Consider the following 21,772-nt stretch of genomic DNA (forward strand, 5'->3'; position numbering starts at 1 on the left):
AGGGATATATTCACAAGTTATCTGAAAGAGAGGAGGATATCAAATCCTTGGAAATAATCACAGACATTATTACAGGGTAAAGGTGATTGGGAAGACCTCAATAACAAACAATTCGTGTACCTTTATGAAATCACTACAAGAATAATTTTTACATGCATTGAAGGCATCCTTGGTAAAGGTTTCAGAAAGACTGGAACCTTACCAGGTAGGCTTTTGCAAATTATATTATTTTTTTTTAAAAAACATATCTTTAAGATCACATAGTTGACTAAAAGGTACAGAGACCACAAGAACCCACTATGTTTATTGTTTGTTGAATAGTTTTTAAAAGCCTTTGATTAAGTAGAACCAAACAATGCCTTAAAAGCTTCCCTCCAACAAGGCATATCTCATGCATATGTTTATTGCAAGATTCCTTGATAGATGCAATGATGGATACATTTGTTTGACAGTCCTCAGATCATTAATATCAAGTAAGGCATAAAACAGGGAAGGGAGGAAGAAACAAGCATGTATTAAGCACCTACTATGCATCCAGCACTGCGCTAAGTATTTTACAAATATGATCATTTGGTAATCACAAGAAACCTTGGAGATAGGTGCTACTATTAGCCTCATCTTACAGTTGAGGAAACTGAGGTAGTCAAAGATTAAGTAACTTGCTCAAGGAGACAGACCTAGTAGGTGTCTGAGGCCAGATGTGAACTCACTTCTTCCAGACTCCAGGTCCAGCACTCTATCCACTCTATCCATACGTTCAATAAAGATGTTTGCATAGCAATGTACAATACAAAGTACACATGCTATGATGATTCCATACAGTGGCATAGTGGATAGAACACTGGCTTAGGGTCAGGAAGACCTAAACATAAACCCAGCCTCAGATACTGTGTGATCCTGGAAAACCATTTAACTGCTCTCAGCCTCAGTTTTTGCATCTATAAAATGGGAATAATAATATCTCCTACCTCCCTGGGTTGTAAAAGTAAAATGAGATAATGTATATGAAATGCGCCAATGCTAATGCCGCTCCTGCTGCTGCTGCTGAAGATGATGAAGGTGAAGATGATGATGATGATGATGATAGATGATGGTGATGATAACAATGATATTATAGATAACACTAATTGCATCCAGTCCAGGAATACCGCAGATTGTTTTAATGACATCCATAATCACCCAAGAATTTGGCCTCATGATACACACAAGTAAAAAATAAAACAAAATAAAAACAAGTCATTGAAGAATTCCCAGTGTCCAGACTATGTTATCCAGTTAGATGAAAAGCTTATAGAAATGGTCAATCAGTACATATATTTTAGACCAACACTGCAAAATGACAGTGAATAGGGACTGGAACTGAATAGGAAGAAGAGAGTACCCTAGATTGTAAGGGGAAATTGCCCAGTGTTTTTAACAACCCCAAGCTTCTTCCTGAAGAAAAACCCTATATTTTAAAGACCAGTGTTCCACTAATTATTCAATATGGCTGAGAATCACGGAATACCGCAATCTTCAGAAGACCAAATCATAGGCCATACAAAGAACAAAAGAGATACACATGGTGCATGTAAATAGACTATACCTTTTATCAGTGAAGAACCATGCTCAAGAATTTAGGTACCTGTAATGGCAAGCAAAATGAGACTTTTCATTGTTTTTTTCTTTTGGAGTGCTTCTCAGCACTAAGGCAATCAAGTGCCTTTGACTGAACCTTGCCCTTGATTGAACCAAGAGTCTTTGATGACCTGCTTAAGTCACAAGAAAGCCTAAGTCACATGAGTTTGAGTCATATGGTTGTGATGACCTCTGACCCTGAAAAAGTATATATATGCTTGGAGGTTAGCATTTCGCTTTGGGGCTCACTCATTGGAAGAGTGTTTGTGTGATTTGGCTAGATGAGACTCTGGGTGGCTATTAAGGAGCCCCCAGCTTTGAAAACCCAGGTGTTGGTGCTTCCCTCTCTCTGGTAACTATGTATGTATTGCTATGGTCAGACAGTTAGAAGACTGCCTGTTGATTTGTGTTATTTTCTCCGTTTGTAATTTCTGTTTGTATTTGCTCTGAAGTTCAGGGTGCTGACTTTTTCCCCTTAATTAAGTGAATGATACATGTATGTTTAATTAAAGTAAGATTGTTAACCCCTTAAAGTTGCTTTCCTTTAGAAAAGCAGATCAAAGAACCTGTGCTAGCAGCCCTCCTGTGTGCTGGTGTTATTGGCCTTATACCTCCACAGTAGCTGCAAGTAACATTGTTGTTACAGCACTACACACACACACACACACACACACACATACATATAATGTGTATATATGTATACACACACACATTTATATATATGCGCTGTGTATGTAAATATGTATGTGTATGTGTGCATGTGCGTGTGCGTGTGCATGTGTGTATGTGTGTGTGTGTGTGTGTGTGTGTGTGTGTGTGTGTGTATTCAAAGAGATGTGTAAGTGGGAAGGGAAGTGGTGGCATGGCCAAGTAGTGAGAGGGATAATTCCACTGTCATGATTCCATCACATCATAATGTGATAGAATAAATAGTGAAGTTGAAGTCAGGAGACCTGGATTTGAATAACAGATCTCCTACTTAGTCCCAGGCTTCTTGGGGCCTGTAATCTATGACCCCATGATAGCATTAAGTTAGAAACCTAGAGGAAGAGCCTACACTCATTTAGTGGACTTGATATGGAGTATTTATGTAAGAATACCTGGACAAGAATTACATAGGATAGGAAGCAAAGTACAGGACTGGAAAGGTAGGAAGGGTCCAGATTATGAAAAGCTTTAATCCCAAACATAGGACAATGGATCCTAGTGATAATATGGAGCCATTGGAATTTAATTAGTAGAGGATGCACATGGTCAGACCCATACTTCAGGAAAATTACTTTGGCAGATGAATGAAGGATGGACTGCAGTGGTGGAAAGATGGATTTGATAGACTACCGCAACAGTCTAGGAAAGAAGTACTGAGTTCCTGAATTAGCATGGTAGCCATGTGAGTGAAAAGAAACAGAGAAACCTTTGTTTGTCGCCTAAAAAATAAGAATGATAATATTTGCACTAAATATCTCACTGTAGTTAAAAAGGTCAAACAACATTATCAAAAACAGCTATGATTTATATAGCACTTCAAGGTTTGCAAAGCACTTTACATATATTATCTCATTAGATGATATATGGCAGAATGCTTTATAACAATAAAGTGTGATATAAATAAATGCAAGCTGTGATTATTCCAGGGGAGGCCTGCCCTGTCTCTATTTCTCAGCAAGATCTTTCTTCTCCGTTGTTTTCTTGCTGAAATGAATCTCCTATTCATGCCTAGCTACTTTATCTGTTTTCCTTTGCTTATTATACTTACCACTCCCTGAAATCTATCTTGTTTATCTTCTCTCTTACTACCTTCCCCTTGTCTTACATTCCAAGGTGACTTTACAGCTCTTGTCTGGACAGATTTTAATGTCATTCCTTGCGCAGCTTACATATACACTGGAGTCAGGGTGTGGGGAAGCCCACAAAGTAAAAAATTACCATTAAAATCCCCTACATCACCCATAAAGTACAATACCATGTCTTTAAAGAGTGGTCATGGCAAAAAAGATAGGTTCCTTTCATATTTGATTGTTTTTCAAAATGAATGATTCTTAAATTTTTTGCACATCAGCCCTTTTTCCAGTTCAGTTTTTATAAGGAGATACCTCACGTGTTCTAAATTTTTAGTCATTTTACTTTGTTCTAATATTTCTTGTTTTCTCATTGAATCATAGAATCCTGTTGGCTTTATTCTTAAGGTACCCACTCTTTGGGTAAGGTTTTACATCTCTTTTCTTTTTAAATTTTTTATATTATTTTTCACTTATCTGCCCTGGGAACTTGGGCTTTGTTATTAGAACCTCTTTTTGTGTATGATGGCAATTTTGACTGGTTCTTATTAACCATTCATTCTTTGTAAATTTTGTGGGCGAATCTTTTGTTAAATGCTTCCATTTACTAATATAGATGGTGTTAACTGAAAAAAAATTTCTGTCTCCTCCCTCCTCCTACTAGAAGGAAGGAAGAAAGGAAAGAAGGAAGGGAAAGAGGAAGGAAAGAAGGAAGGAAGGAAGGAAGGAAGGAAGGAAGGAAGGAAGGAAGGAAGGAAGGAAGGAAGGAAATCTTTGTATCACATGACCATAGTCAAGCAAAACAAATTCCCATGTTAGTTACAACCAAAAGTATACTTCATATTTCGAATATTAGTCCATTTCTATCATGACATAGTGTTTTACTTTATTAGTCTTCAGGAATCATGGTTGATTAGTCAATCACAGTTCTTAAGTCTTTCAAAACTATTCATTTTTATAATATTTATGTTATAGTATAAATTGTTCTGGATACCTTTTCTTCTAATCTGCATAGTCTCCTTTTTTGAGAGCTCTAGTTTCATTCTTAATTTCTTGCTTCACTTCTTCCATTCACTCTTGGAGTCCTTGTGGCTACACTATACTTTTTTATAAAGTTCTACTTATATTTATTATGGAGTTACTCTCATCTTCTGGATTTACCTCTTGAGCTCCTCTTAACCCATAGTATTTCTTCATTACATTGAGTTTTCTTTTGTCAATTCATACCTTTAACCTAAATCCTTGGGTTGGGACTTTGTGTCAGGACCAGGCTCTACCCCTTCCCACACTCTTGAAGGGGTAGGTAAGACCAGGTCCTATTCCTGTTACAGTCTGGATATTTCTGTCACTCCCCTGTTTTGGGTGAGAAGGTTGGGTGAGAAGTCTTAACTACTTAACTTACTTAACTACTCTGTTCCGGGATGTGGAAATGGTCCTAGAGCTAGGACCAGGCTCCAGCCTCTGCATCAATCCCTGGCTTCTTTCTCTGTGTCCTGGTGGCCTTAAATGTATACTGTCCTCTACTCCATATCCCTCTCCTTGTCTAGTCACCTGGATAGAGTATCTTCAGAAGAAGGCAGCATCTATCATAGACCAGATAATACAGACAATAAGAGTTTAAGATGACTTTTATAGAAACTATTAAATGCATTTTTTTCACCTAGTTGAGCTATTGATAAAGAGACAGGAACCAGGGCTTATATTCAAATGGAAGGAAATAAAAAGAGGGAAACAGTTGGCAGAAAATGGGAGTTGATGGAAAATGCCTTTAAAAGGACTTCACAGAAAACTGTGATTATATATTCCCATTTCATGCTCAATCTGGGGCACTGAGCATCTCTGCTCATTGCCCAGAAAGTCCATCTACCTGCACAATTTCAATCATTATTTTATTGCTCTTTCTTTGATTCTTTTGTTGTTTCATTCCCTCATCTGTAAAAGGAAATAATGAGGGTACTTGTTGGCCAAGGCTGTTGTGAGGAGAAAATCAGCTAATATTTGTAAAGTGCTTTGTGAATCTTAAGTCACTCTATAAATGCTAGCTATTATTATTATTTGGAAAAGGAAATGGCAAACCACTCCAGTATCTTGGCCAAGAAAACCCCATGGACAATATTGGTATGCTATGGTCCACGGGGTCACCTTGAGTCAGATGCAACTGAACAACCACAATAAAATCATTGTTGTTGTTACTGTTCACACATATAGTAGAATTCACATACATTAAAGGAGCTTATGCTGCAAATTCACAATGTATATCCTTCCTCCTTCCCCCCCTCCCAAAGATTGCACACTATCCAACTTTGGTAGAAAGTGGCTGCTACATTCTTGCCTCCCACGCCTAAAACATTTTTCCTTCCTCAGATTACATTCTACTTTGATAATTTATATCAAATTTATGGCTGCCCCTTCTATAGTTAACAGCTATAACCCTTCCCTGTCCCCTACCAAGAAAGTACCCAGCATACAGTTAATCAAATCCTCTGCGTATTACAATTTCTTTCATGCTTACAACTCACATCTAAACCCCAAACTGCCTCCCCTTTTACTGCTACTACAAACAGACCGTGACATTTTATAATAAAAAATAAGCTCCTCCAGGGCAGGAACTTTTTCTGATTTTTGGGGTGTGTGTGTGTGCGCGCGTGCATGCTTAGAGCACAGCACAAGGCACTAACAGGTGATTAATAAAGGTTTGATGAATTGAACTAAATGTCTCTTTAAATGGGTCCCAATATTTCCTATAGCTTCTGTTCCATTCTTGAAAAGACTATACAAGGTTATTAGCCTTAGCCTGCTTGATGGAATCACCACAATGTTCTTCCAGCAACCCTGACCCTTTTGGACCTGAGACTTTTTTTTAAAAAAAGGCCAATTAACATTTGTTGATTTAAAGTGCCCATCTGATTTCTTGCTTCAGGCATTGGAATTATTGCAAATATTCCCTCACTTCATTTTGGTGCCCTCTCCTCTGTGAGACCTTTTCTCATTCTCACCGGGGCAATGACTAGCATTCCCTCCCTCTTGAAATTACTTTGTATTAGTCTGTATATGTTTCATATTTACTTATCTATGTGTTGTATCCACTCAGAAGAAAATAAGGTCCTCGAGGGCAGGAATAATTCAGTTTTCATCTTTATATTTCTGGTCCCTAGAACAAAGGAGTTGCTTAATAAGTGTCTATTGAATTGAATTCTTCCTGATTGAATCAATAATTACATATTTCTTTCATGGACGGCTGCTCTGTTTCCTTCTGTAATGGAATCTTATTATTATTCTTATAACTAGTAATTATACTGTGCTTTAAGGTTTGCAAAACACTTTAAATATACTACGCCATTTCATTTTAATATAATTTTAATGTTTTCGATTAACAAGTTTTTATTTTATCTTCTACCTACTGCCCCCTACCAATTGGAAAAGCTAAAAAGAAGGAAACAAAATCTTTGTAACAAGCATGCATAGTCAAAAAAACCCCAAATTCCCACTCTGGCCATGTACAAAAGTTATATATCTCAAATTCTATACTCTGAGTCCATCACCTCTCTGTCAGAAGGTGGGTAGTATACTTCATCTTTGGTATTCTAGGTTGGCCATTGCATTGATCAGAATACTTAAGTCTTTCTAACTTTTTGTTATTGTTTAAATTGTTTTCGTGGTTCTGCTCACTTCACTCTACATCAATTCATATAAGTCTTCCCTTTTGTCATTTCTTATAGGATGCCATAACTTGCTCAGTCATTCCCCAGTTCACAGACTCCTCCTTCATTTCCAGTTCCTTATCACCACAAATAGAGCTATACATATGAAGACCTATATAGACAAAATATGTACATATGGGTCATCTTCCTCTTTCTTTGATGTCTTTGGGGTATAGGCTTAGTAGTGGCATTAACTGGGTTAAAGAGAATGTACAGTTTAATATCTGAACCAATTCAAATCTGTGCCAATAGTGCATTAATGTGCCCATTTTCCCGGGGCCCCTATAATACCCATTATCTCATTTTATTCTTATGTCCCTGTGAAGTTACATAGCACTTTACAGTTTGAAAAGTCCTTTAAATGCATGATCTCATTTGATTCTTATCAAAATCCTGTGTGATTTTATAATTTAAGATTTGTTAAAGACTATCTGTATGTGTATAAGTGCATGTATGTATATATGCATTGTGTGTGCGAGACATGGAAGCAAGAGGATCTCATCATGTCCCTGCACAAAGCCAGGTCAGTGCTCTGCAAGTGTCAACGCCCACAACTCTGATCATCCTGAAGCTCCTCTACCCTCAAAAGATGCTCCTTGTTCATTGCCTCCTCTGCTTCCTATCCTTTTTCCCATAGGTTGGGGGAGGTGGTTGAGAGGGAGAGAGAAAGGGGAAGGGATAGGATTCTTTTCTTACATCCACACTGTAAGATAAGTACAGCAGGTATTATCTACGTTTTTACAGAAAGTGAAGTCTAAAGCACCTAAATAACAGTGCCCAAGGTCACCCAGAAATTGAATGGCAAAGATGCCCCTAGAAGTTTGATCTTCTGATTCTCAATGCTCTTTCCAAAACAAAAGCTTTGGTTAAAAAATAAAAGTTCCAGGGCCGTGGGCAGCCAAGACTAGGTTCAGGACAGGTTTGTCTGCTCACCATTCTCTAAAGTGGGGGCTCTTGACCCCTGGGGTCCATAAACTTGTTGGTTGTTTTTTTTAGTATTTTGATAACTACATCAATATAATTGATTTCCTTTATAATCTAATGCATTTTGTTTTATGCACTGAAAAAATTGTTCTGGGAAGGCAAGCACTGGCTTCCTTAGACTACCAGAGGGGTCAATAATACCACAAAAGATTAAGAACTCCTGCTCTAATATCACATTAAGACTTAGAGACTTGATGTGAGGTTCACATCCTGAACACAACCCAAAGGACAGTCCTGTAATTTTTGCCATGGTCATGTTAAAAATCTGGAATATTACATGAAGAGTAATTGACATACTACATACAATAATGGCTCTTCTGGTCTCTTCTTGCTCTCTAGCATTACTATATTTAAAAGAAGCAACTTCTATAAGGCTTACTTTTAAAAAGAAATATCCAGCAGTCCTCTTTGTTTTAAATTTTTTTTAAATCAGGAGGCAATTTTGAAATATTTAAATGAATACATTTTAATTACCTTAGGTACCAAGCAAAATGGAAAAAAGAAGATATATTATTTTGCAGGTCATACTGGTTCTCTGTGCGATACTGGGTAGAAGATGAAACCACACTAAACTTGAAAAATACAATACACAACAATCAGCACAATCACTCATCCAGAACTGACTACTGTTTTTTTATAGATTTTTATTGATATCTATTGTTTTTACATGACCTAGATTTCTCCTGTCTCCTTCCCCTTTCTCTTTGCCAGAGAGTCACCTCTTATAACAAAGGATTTTAAAGAGAAAAAGAGGAAAAATTTGGGAGGAGGGGAAGGAATGGAATTCAATAAAACCAGTCAACACATCTAATAAATCTGAAGTTATATGCAATGTTCTACCCCTGTGGATTCCAACCACTGTCAAAGTGCAAGGAAAGGTGTGTTCTAATACTTCCTCTTTGCAGCCAAGCTTGGGTTTGTTCGGTTTTTTTGTTTGTTTTAAATTTTTTTGCTTTTAAAAAATGTTTTCATTGATAATTTTGGTTTTTTAACATCACCATAACATCCCCAAGTATTCCTCCCCTCCCTCTCCCAGAAAGCAATCCCAGCTAACACAGAGTATTTGTTAAAGACAAAAAAAAAGCAAAAACAAAAAAAACCAGAATCAATATATTTTTTTAAAGTCTAAAGATGTGTGAAATATACAACACTTTTGGACCTCCCACCTCTACAAAGGGATGGGTGGGAGATGTTTTCTTACAGTTCTTCTTTCAAGATGTTCTTAGATACAATTTTTTTTTTCTCCTATTCCACTATTCCTTTCTTATCCTAAGGGTGTTAATTTTCTTTATGCTGAAGCTTTTCAGATTCATGCAATCAAAGTTATCAATCTTATCTTTTATAATTGCTTTTATCTCTTGGTTAGTTAATAATACATCACCCACACACAGCTGTGGAAGGTATATGATCTAGGTGTCTTCTGTTTAAAACTTGTTCTTTAATGATTTCACAATATTTAATTTCAGTTGTTTGTGGTAGTTGTTCTTTCTATTTACATAGCTGTAGTCATTGTGTGGCTTTTTTCTTGGCTCTGCTTAATTCACTTTGCATCACTTCGTCTAAGTTTTCCCATGTCTTTCTGCCTTCATCATATTCATTGTTCCTTATGGCACAGTTAAATTCCATTATATAAACTACAATTTGTTTAACCATTCCTCAATCAATGGACATGTACTTTATTTCCAGTTTGTGACTGCAAAAAGTGCTGCTATAAATATTTTTATATGTGATGAGCCTTTCTTGTTGTCAATGACCTCTTTGGAGTATATGCCTAGTGGTAAAATCTTTTGGACAAATAATGTGTAAAATTTAGTCACTTTATTTACCAATTTCCAAATTACTTTCGGGAATGATTGTACCAATTCACAGCTCCACCAACAATGCATCAGTGTGCTTGTCTTTCTACAACAAGCCTCTCATATGAACTATTCCCATCCTTTATCATTTTTGCCATATTGCTCAGTGTGAGATGACTTATTATTAATTTCTCTTATTGTTAGTAGTTCGGAGAACTTTTTATGTAGTTGTTAATAATTTGCAACTAACTACTAATTTTTGCTTGCTCTCTACTGAAAGGACTTGGCTCAAGACATTTTGTAACATGGTCAAAAGAAAGAAAATCCAAAACTTTATATGATTCCCATTAGGGGCTTTTTCCTCTCTCACTTCTTCTGTATCAACTTTTCAACTCCTTTCTGAACTTTTTCAAGTCTGCATTCAGGAGTGTGCTAGATCCAGCTTGAACAAGCTCATGTGAGCCTATTGTTAATTTTTAGGGTAAGCATTTACATCTTTAAAATTGGCAAAGGATGCAAAACAGTACTTGATTTACTTTGTTTTTCATCCAGATTTAGAAAAGTGATGGCAAAAATGTTAATAATGTGGATTAAACTTAAAGGTATAACATGCATACAATTTTGGGAAGAGAGACCTGGTTATTAAATATTCACCAGCATGCCCCTGCAGTGAATCCACCTTGCTTTACCACTAGGTCAAAAAAAGTCAATGCACTGATTCATGGATGTCTTTTTACAGGTATGTTGATACTATTAATTGGCTTCTGAAATAACTAACAGTACATCCTGTCTAGGGGGAAAAACACTTTTACCTCTCATCATCAGAGGTAGGAAAGAGATCTTGCAAAATGAGAACCCAAGTTCAACAACCACACACTTACTTATACAGTCATCAAATTCCCTGAACATACACAGATTCTACAACTCTAAATGTGTTTGGGGATTTTCAATTTAAAAAAAAAAAGTTTTCTTTTTTTATCTTTTTAGATTTTTTTCATATTTTATTGTTTAATACTTTAGTTTTCAACATTGATTTCCACAAGATTTTGAGTTACAAGATTTCTCCCTATTTCTACTCTCCCCACCGCTCCATGACAGCATATGTTCTGATTGCCCCATTCCCCAGTCAGCCCTCCCTTCTGTCACCCAATTCCTGCCTCCATCCCCTTTTCCCTTACTTTCTTGTAGGGCAGGATAAATTTCTATGCCCCATTCCCTATTTATCTTATTTCCCAGTTGCATGCAAAATCGACTCCTTTTTTGGGTATCTGGTTTTAAAACTTTGAGTTCCAAATTCTCTCCCCTCTTCCCTTTCCACCCACCCTCCCTAAGAAGGCAAGCAATTCAACATAGGCCACACACGTATCATTATGCAAAACACTTACACAATAATCATGTTGTGAAAGGCTATATTTCCCTTCATCCTATCCTGTCCCCCTTTATTCAATTTTCTCCTTTGACCCTGTCCCTTTTCAAAAGTGTTTGCTTTTGATTACCTCCTCTCCCTATCTGCCCTCCCTTCTATCATCCCCCCCTTTTTTACCCCCTTCCCCCTACTTTCCTGTGGGGTAAGATACACAACTGAGGGTTATGTTATTCCCTCCTCAAGTCAAATCCATGAGAGCAAGATTCACTCATTCCCCCTCACCTGCCCTCTCTTCCCTTCCAACAGAACTGCTTTTTCTTGCTACTTTTGTGTGAGATAATTTATCCCATTCTATCTCTCCCTTTCTCCTTCTCTCAATATATTCCTCTCTCATCCCTTAATTTGATTTTATTTTTTTAGATATCATCCCTTCATATTCAACTCACTCCGTTCCTTCTGTCAACATATATGTATATTCCCCTCAACTACCTTAATACTGAGAAAGATCTCATGAATTACACATATCATCTTTCCATGTAGGAATGTAAACAAAACAGTTCAACTTTAGTAAGTCCCTTATGATTTCTCTTTCCTGTTTACCTTTTCATGCTTCTGTTGATTCTTGTATTTGAAAGTCAAATTTTTTATTCGGCTAGAGCTTTTCATTAAGAGAGCTTGAAAGTCCTCTATTTTATTGAAAATCCATATTTTGTCTTGGAGCATGATACTCAGTTTTGCTGGGTAGGTGATTCTTGGTTTTAATCCTAGCTCCATTGACCTCTGGAATATCATTTTCCAAGCCCTTCGATCCCTTAATGTAGAAGCTGCTAGATCTTGTGTTATCCTGATTGTGTTTCCACAATACTCAAATTATTTCTTTCTGACTGCTTGCAGTATTTCCTCCATGACCTGTGAACTCTGGAATTTGGCTACAATATTCCTAGGGGTTTTCTTTTTGGGATCTATTTGAGGAGGCGATCTGTGGATTCTTTCAATTTCTATTTTACCCTCTGGCTCTAGAATATGAGGGCAGTTCTCCTTGACAATTTCTTGAAAGATGATATCTAGGCTCTTTTTTTTTGCTCATGGCTTTCAGGTAGTCCAATAATTTTTAAATTATCTGTCCTGGATCTATTCTCCAAGTCAGTGGTTTTTCCAATGAGATATTTCACATTTTCTTCCATTTTTTCATTCCTTTGGTTCTATTTTATAATTTCTTGATTTCTCATAAAGTCCCTAGCTTCCACTTGCTCCAATCAAATTTTTAGGGTGGTATTCTCTTCAGTGGTCTTTTGGACCATTTTCCGTTTCCATTTGGCTAATTCTGCCTTTTAAGGCATTCTTCTCCTCATTGGCTTTTTGGAGCTCTTTTGCCATTTGGGTTAGTCTGTTTTTTAAGGTGTTATTTTCTTCAGTATTTTTTGGGTCTCTTTTAGCAAATCATTGACTTGTTTTTCATGGTTTTCTTGCATCACTCTCATTTCTCTTCCTATTTTTTCCTCTACTTTTCTTACTTGCTTTTTCAAATCCTTTTTGAGCTCTTCCATGGCCTGAGGCCAGTTCATGTTTTTCTTGGAGGCTTTTGATGTAGCTCTTTGACTTTGTTGACTTCTTCAGGTCATATGTTTTGTTCTTCTCTGTCACCAAAAAAAGATTCTGTAGTCTGAGTCTGAGTCCTTTTGTGCTTCCTGGACATGTTCCCAGACAACTACTTGACTCTTGAGCTTTTTGTCAGCATATGACTGCTTGTAGAGTAGAGAGTACTTTGTCCCAAGCTTTAGGGGCTACACTGCTGTTTTCAGAGCTACTTCTACTCCACTGTCACTGAAAGCTGTACCACAGCAGCTCTCCTCCTCCCCCAAGAACCACCAACCAAGACTGCGACCCAGATCCAAACAGGGCACACCAAGAGAACCTATCTCTGTGCCAGCAAAGCGCTCCTTGCACTCCTGCTCCAATCCACCACTTGACTCCTCCCACGGTGTGAACCAGGGACTCCTGGAGCAGCTGAAGCTGGAGTTCTGGAAGTAGCTGCAGGAGCTCCCTGCTTCTGCCTCCACCACTGCCTCATTACCTCCACCACCCCCAGTGCTGGGGCCGGACCGCTCTCACCCAGATTCAGCAGTTTTCCCACTAACCTGCTCAGTGGTCTTTGGAGTCTTGGGGTTGAGAAGTCTGGTGACTGCCACAGCTCAATGATTCATGGCCCTATGGCCTGCTCCACCTGACTCCCAGTCTGGTTGGTCCTGGCGTGGCCCATGCTGGGCTGCGCTCCACTCCCAGCAGCATGCAATAGACCCTTCCCAACAACCATCCAGGCTGTCCTGGGCTGAAGACCTGCTTCTCTCTGCTATTTTATGGATTCCACAGCTCTAGAATTTGTTCAGAGCCATTTTTACAGGTGTTCGGAAGGATTTGGAGGAGAGCTTAAGCAAGTTCCTGCTTTCCTGCTGCCATCTTGGCCCCGCCCCAAGCACATTCATTTCAATAATTGATAATCAGTTCAACAAGCAAGTGCCTATTATGTGCAAGGCACTAGTGGTACAAAGACAGAAATAGAAAATCATCCTCATACTCAGAAAGTTTCATTATAAATTCTTTTGAGTAAAGGTTTTATACGCTTCATTTCACGTCTTTCTGGGCAGTAACTGACCTTTCCTCATTTCCATTTTCTCTGCCTTCATAATAGAGTAAAAACACTTGAAGGCATCTATCTATATGGTGAGTTTAGATCCGGGGTTCCCAAACTTATTTGGCTTATCATGCCCTTTAAAAAAAAACCTTACTCAGCATCACCCTGGAAATTTCTTTAACTCTTTAATTTTTTTTCATTTACATCATTTAAAAATATATATATTTTTAAAGTGATACATCTTAAATTTAATAACTTATTGTAAATTTGTGGGTTGTTTCCTGCATTGAAACTTTGATGGTGCAGTGTTGCATCACACAACTGTATAGTATTGTATTGTAAACAAGTCATTACATGTACATATTCCTGCCAATGCTTGTTGGACTTCCCAACAATGTGTGACACATTCATCTGACAACACTTGCTTGTTAAGACCTGTCAGTGGACTTGACCACTGATCAGTTGCTACAGCTTTGACTCTGATACACAACAGATGAAACCTGTAGGAAGAGTTTTTCAAAATTTTCTTGTTATCTTGTCTTCCTTATTCTTCCACTGTCCCCTTCTTTTTATTCAACCGCCTCCTATTGAACTCGAGGCTATTACTGCCCCCCCCATTGTTTCAGTGTCCCCCAGAGGGAGGTATCACCCACTTCAGGAACTTGTTATTGAAACCTTCTTTTGGTATAAAACTTAAATTGTACTTTACACTGGGACAACTTGAAATCACAGAATTGTAACACTGATGATATTTTAGAGATCATCTAGTACAGGGCTATCCAAAATACAGCCCATGGGCCACATATGGCCCCAGAGTGATTTTATATGGCCCACCTATGGGCTGTAATTTCCATGAACTAAAAAAAGTAAAATAGAAATTTGCATGGAATGCATATTAGATTTTTTAATTCCATCACTAATAAATAATCTCGTTGATGCTCACATTCTTTGGTGTTTTTTAAGCAGTATTACGGACAGAACATATTGCACAGAATTTTCAATTCATCTGTGGAATGCGTTTCATCTGTATAATACAGACTAGTCAGTATGTACCCACCTTTATACTGTTTTTGTTGTCACTTTGTTGTTTTGTGTTTGCTTTTGTGCTTTGCACCTTTGCGTGTCATATTGATGACGTGCATTCCCCCGCTTTCTATTAGTGTGTTGTATTTTTTATCCTGGGTATGATCCTCGAATAATTATTTTATTTTAATGTGGCCCTAAGATAACCTAAGGTTGGACAGCCCAGAGCTAGTATATCCACCTCATTTTACATATGAGGAAACCGAGGCCCCAAGTGGGAATGACAGTCTTCCTTCCAATGTATCACACTTACTTACTATAACAATATAGAGTTTATAAAGCCTCATAAACCTAGACCTGGGATGGTCCCAGAGAAAACTGAGCAGTCTTATATAAACTGATACAGAGTGAAGTGAGCGAGAAAACAATTTAAGTCGTAGTATAAAAACAAACAACTTTAAAAGACTTAAAAAACTTTGATCAATGCAATCACTCCATGATTCCAGAGAACCAAAGATGCAGCAAGCCACTCACATCCCAACAAGAAGGTAACAGACTTAAATTACAAAATGAGACGTAGATTTTTGGGCTTGGCCAATGTGAGAATTATGTATACTGATGCATATAGATAGAGGTTACAGAGGTTTTGTTTCTCTTTGTTTTTCCAATGTGGGTGGGGAGCAGGAGGGAGAGAAAACTAAAGATTTTTTAATTGAAAAAGATGAGCCAATGTTTGATCATTATATACCTTAAGATACTCAGATAATTTTAGCTTTCATTTTTTAAAATGTTACAATAGTTATTGTTAAACAATTGTTGCAAACGGTTGTTAAAATGTTGCTCTTGTTTCAAAAGACTTCCAACCTTTGATTTTATATAATTTGTTTGCTTTTTTTGGAGAGGAGTAAAGGTGCGGAGAGTATTCTTTCTATATATTATCATATCTTTATAATTATCTAGTTGCTATGTGCCAAAAACTAAGATTTCTCTTTGCCTTCCTTATTTAACTCTTCATTTGTCATCTTTTATTTTAATCATCCTATAATATGAAGTAGAAAAAATAAACATATTTTAAATTCTCTTCAACATCGACTCTTCCTTGTATCTCCTAGTATAAGGTATAGTATGGTGTTTATCATCACTCTGTAGGTCTGAGATTACAAGGCCAGCCCTGGAGAAATTATTTCTTTCTAGTTACTAAACCTGCAGTTCAGGATATTGCCAAAAGGTGAACAGTGATGAATGCTTGGTCACTGGCCACATTGGCTACCTGACCAGGCTTTCCCTCAGCATGCATAGTTGAGATGGATTAGGCATAAAGAAGATGATCTATCTGCTTAGATGTTTTTTGATATCAAAAAGCCCCAGACTAGCTTAAATTATTCCTTCTATGTCTTCCATTCTCTTTCTCTTTTGGGAAAGAGACTAGCTTTCTGCTATTGTCAAACAGAGCTCTAATGAGAGTACTTCTTTATCTTACCTTTCAGATTAGAAAAAGAAAGGCAAAAGTCTTTCCCCCAGGTTTGTGTAAAATCAGGATTCTTCATCTTTTTTGTGGCATGGTCCTCTTTGACAGCCTGTAGACCCCTTCTCAAAATCATGTTTTTAAATATGTAAAATAAAAGAAAACCAATTCTATTAAAATACAGCTGTCAAAATATTTAAAATAAAACTTCAGGACTCTAATCAGAAAAAGTAGCAGTAACCATAGGAACCATTTTCTTACTTACTCGGTTCCCCTTTTCTTCATAATGAATTCCTGATTTCCATTGACAGGGATTTCTTCACTAAGTACTCCAATTTTTCAGACTGGCCCCTGGCAGGGCTCTGATTTTTAAAGAAGTCATACTCCCACCCCACCATCAAAATGCTCAGAATATTTTTAGACAGAATACATATACATGCATAAAAATACACACACACACATACATGTTATTTATTATTACATAGGCATGGGGCACAGAAGCTTCCAGAAAAGAGCAGAGCTGTTAGGTAAGATGAAGGTCAATGTCTTAAGCAGAGGAAATCTGTTGCTAGTAAGCCTAATGGACCTCAAAAAAGTTCCCCAAACCAAAGAACTTTTGTGGATTATCACAGAGGGCCTTGTTTCTGGAAGCGTTGCCATTTTCAACTAAGGGTACATCAAGTCATAAACAGCTATAGCTGCTTCACTTTCTAGGATGGTTCCATGTGTCTTACAAATACTGAAATGCAAAAGTCACTATGAGTCATAAAGTGCCCCAGACATTTAACCCTGGACATTTTTAACCTCATGAACCACCTAATGAATGTAATTCATTAGCTCTCCTTCCCCTATATTCCATTCCATTCATTCATAAGCCAAGTCTAAAAACACTGATTAAAAGTGTTCAGTTGCCCATCTCATTTGATCTCCGTACAATGATTTGCTGGGACATGGTACCTTGGGAAATCGTACCTTGGTCTTTTCCTCTTCTTTCTCCTCTGCTTCTCTTGAAAGGCATATGCTGACTGCTTTTTCCACCAAAATCTGAACACAATTGTGCCAAAGGTTCCCACTAGCTGCCTGGTTCTACCTTCCTTTGCCCTTGTTCCTGTGTCCCATGTGTCATTTAAGCTTAAGCTTTCCTGTGTATATGGCTATAGAATAACACATTTAAAGGGCAAGTCCAAAACCCTTACTTTTCAAGTAAAGAAACTGAGGCCCAGAGGTTTAAGTGACTTGCCCAGAGTCACACAGCTAGAAAAATCTGAGGCAGGGTTTGAACTCAGATCTTCCTGACCTCAGGTCTAGCTAGCTAACTCTCCAGAGTTAAAACCCACTATGAGAAAGGCCTGTAAGCAATGGGCCCTGTCATCTTCTTTAGTGAAAATGTCATTTAAGTCCCCAAACTGAACAATGGACCTGTATGTCCCCAGACAAAGTACACAGTGTGGTTTGATTTTTAAATGGAAATGGTTTTTTTCTGTTGCAGAAATGTGCACCAACCTGGCCTGAAGCTTAGGGATGGAAATAGGCCAACCCCCAGCAAATGCACATTTTACAACACAAAAGTTTGAAACTGTAAGGAAGTTGTTTGAAAAAGTAGAAGCCAATCTGTTGCTTAGGGGTGTGTGTGTGTGTGTGTGTGTGTGTGTGTGTATGTGTATGTCTTTGTACATACATATATACATATATTAGTATATGTGTATGTGCATATACACATATATACCTATACACATGATATATATACATACACACATATGTGTGCATGTGTATGTATATATGTGTGTGTATATGTATGTATGTATATATTTCCTTTCCTCTTAGCAAGAGATAGTGCAGGACAGTGGAAAGACCACTGTATTTGGAGTGAAAGAAGCTGAGTTTAAATCTCACCTCTACCACTTTCTATGTGTGTGACTTTGGGCAAGTCATTTAACATTTCTGGGCTTCAGTTATCTAATCTGTAAAATGGGTGGGTTTGACTAGACAAGTCCCTTTGAGCTTTAAATCTATGATGATGAGGTTGTTTTCTTAAAAGCATCTTATAAACTTTCCTCTTAAATAATTGTGACCTATGGAATGCTGTACCTCCCCATAACAGTAGCTGCCTTACTCTCTTCCTTGGTAATTTCAGTTCTTTTTTTTTTTTGGTGAGAGATATCTGCTTCTTTTATTGAGCAAAAAATCATTGAGTGCCCTCATTGTGTAAGGCATCTTATTCACTATTATAGGGCATAACAATAATAACAATTCATATTTAAGATTTATGAACAATCTTTCAGGATTCATAATGCAAGTACTAATATTTCTACTTTACAGATGGGGAAACTAAGGAATAGAAGGTTTTTTCAGAGCCATTCATCCAGAATCATACAGCTAGTGATTGTTAGCCATAACTCAGGTCTTATTATATTTGGTGAAACTGAAACGCAGAGTTTTTTTTAAAAGCAATTTATCCTAAATAACACAGCTAGTAATTATTAGGCCAGTTCTCAAGTCTTCTGACACTCAGACCAGTGCTCTTTTCTCTTACACAACACAGCTACATATAAATAGAAAATATACCCTATTAGCACCCAGTACATGGAGTCAAGAAGACCTGAGTTGAAATCCAGCCTCAGCTACTTACTAGCTGTGTGACCCTGGGCAAGTCACTGAACCCTGTTTGCCTCAGTTTCCTCATCTGTAAAATGAGATGGAGAAGGAAATGGCAAAGCACTCTAGCATCTTTGCCAAGAAAACTCCAAATGGAGTCACAAAGATTTGGACATGACTGAAAACAACTCAACAACAAAGACAACCACAAAACGAGAGCCCAGCATATCTGTCCCTACCTGCAATTCTCTTGATCTGTTTCCCAGTGAGAAAAACAATGCTTTCCTTACAGGACATATCATCACTTGATTAGCTTGCCAGGAAGAAAGTCTTCCAGACTCTCTCCAACAAAACAGTTACCAAAAGAAAACAGCATGTGGGCGCTTACCATGCAGTGAGTTGCTAGGAAATTGTACCTTGGTCTCTTCCTGCTCTTTTCTCCTCCTCTGCTCTAGCCTTCATTTTCATTCTATGTAGGTCCAAGTGTGGGGTAGATTTAGTTTCTTTTTCTTTTTTTAATGTTTTATTAAAAGCTTAACATTGACCATCAATACAACCAACTAAACTTACATAGTAACTGTTTATATTTAATTAATTTCAACAGAAAGCATCAGAACAGTTTTTTAGACACTACATTTAAGTCCTCGTTAGAATTCTTCGTCAATTAAAAGAGTATTTATTAAAAACCTACTATGTGGCAAAGACTGAAACAGTATTGCTTTGGGAAAGCTTACATTCAACTGGAGGGAAACAACAGGAACACAGGTGAATAAATACAAATCTTATGCAAAATAAATGGTGTTTGTTTGAAGCTAATGAGCTAATGAGCACGCAGGGAAAGTCAACAACCACTTTCCTCTCCACCTCTTTTTTTATGGATGGGGCTATTCTTCCCTTGAAGTGTGACTTTTTTTCTCTGAAATTCCTTTAGCCTACCTTCTTTCTGCTGGCATATTTTCCTTTCAAGCCATGTCGAAGGTGATGGTGGACGCCTGCCTTGTCTAGTCAGTTAGCTTTCCACATCACTCCTCCCTCACTTCAATGCCCAGAGAAACCCCAGTGGATGTATTCTTTCTGCCCTGGGAAGTCATTAGAATAAATCGATAATTTTCTCCTTTCTCTAAGATCCCTGAGCCATAAATCTTTCTTTGCTGGATATAGAAGTTTTAAACCTCCCTTCCCTCCCAGGTCGTTCCTAATCAGAGTATACCTCTACCTATACCATCCCCAGGCCAAATTCAAACAACAGCCCGTGAAGATTTTTTGTTGCTGTTCAGCCATTTTTCAATTGTTTCTGACTCTCCATGACTCCATTTGGGTTTTTTTTTTTTTTTTGTGGCAAAAATACTGGAGTGCTTTGCCATTTCCTTCTCTAGCTCATTTTGCAGATGAGGAACTAAGGCAAAGAGAGTTCAGTGACTGCCCAAGGTAACACAGCTAGTAAGTGTCTAATGCCAGATTTGAACTCATGAAGATGAGTCTTTCTGGTTCCAACCCCAGTGCTCTCTATCCATTGCATCACCTAACTTCCCCATCTCCACGAAGTTTAGCAATTTCATTAACAGCTCTTTCACATTTTCTAGCTTAAGGAACAAAGTAAACTTTTAAAATCAACAAGCATTTATTAAGCACCTGTTATGTGCCAGACACCTTACTAAGTGCTAGGGATACAAAGGGCAAAAAACAAAAACAGTCCTTGCTCTTAAGGAACTAATGGGAGAGACAATGTGTGCAAACAACTTTGTACAAACATGACATATACAGGATAAATTGGAAAGAACAATGGATACACACAAGTAAATCACTTCTAAGCTTCAAGGGAAGTATCAGGTTTAAAGGCAGTAAATACACTTACCTTCTCAGGAGAGACAGGGAAATGGTGGGGGGGGGGACTGGGGGGGGAAGGGGGGGAGATGAAGGTCACTGACATCCATCTCCAAGCCAAAAAGATCCTAACAGTGTTCAGATCCTACCCCCAGACACGGGCTATGAATGCATTATCGACATTGCCTTGGAATCAGTAGTCCTGGCTGCTAGCAACTTTCTATCCACTCCTCATGGTGTCATCTTCTCTATTTCTGCCTCTCTGGCTTCCATCATTTCCTTGCATCTTGCTGGAGTCCAAAAGATGGATAGGCCAAGACTGGGAATCAAAGTCAGCTGCCTCCTCCCTAGGACAGAGTATCTGTATCCCCATTAGTGTTTAGTCTTCCCTGATCAAGAATGCATGTTGAACTCATAATTGGCTAGTGCATCTACCCATTTATGACAAATAGCACCTAACATGGCACATTTCAGAATATAGATCAGAAGATTGTTCTTAGTTCATAAGTGCAATTTTATTCCATGCAGTCACTTAACTTCTCCATGACAGTTCAATTCAAGGCCAGGGACTCTAACTTGAGTATAGAGTAGCAAGTGTCACTGTCATTAAGCCATCTGATGGCCACTGGAACTGGTTTTGGTGACCACCAGTACCTAGGAACAGAATTATTTCCAAGGCCTCCAAACTTGCATCTGTGTACAGGACAAAGGGCTTGTCTAGAGCTGCATAGGCCAACTCTAATGAAAGGGTGAAGCAGCTGCACAAGTCTTTGAAAGCTTATTTGCATTTATCTATCCTTCAATTTCCAAATGACTTTGTAGAGTTTAGAATAATTTGACTATTCTTACCCATCTAGATTTGGTTTTCTTCAATCATATGTGCATGATTGAGACTGTTCAGAGGTTTATCATGGAATGGTTTTTAGCAATGGTTTTTTAAAAATTGATATTTTATTTTTCCCCAATTACATGTAAAAACAATCTTTAACAT

Source organism: Trichosurus vulpecula, chromosome 4, assembly GCF_011100635.1.
Source record: "Trichosurus vulpecula isolate mTriVul1 chromosome 4, mTriVul1.pri, whole genome shotgun sequence".
NCBI lineage: Eukaryota > Metazoa > Chordata > Mammalia > Diprotodontia > Phalangeridae > Trichosurus > Trichosurus vulpecula.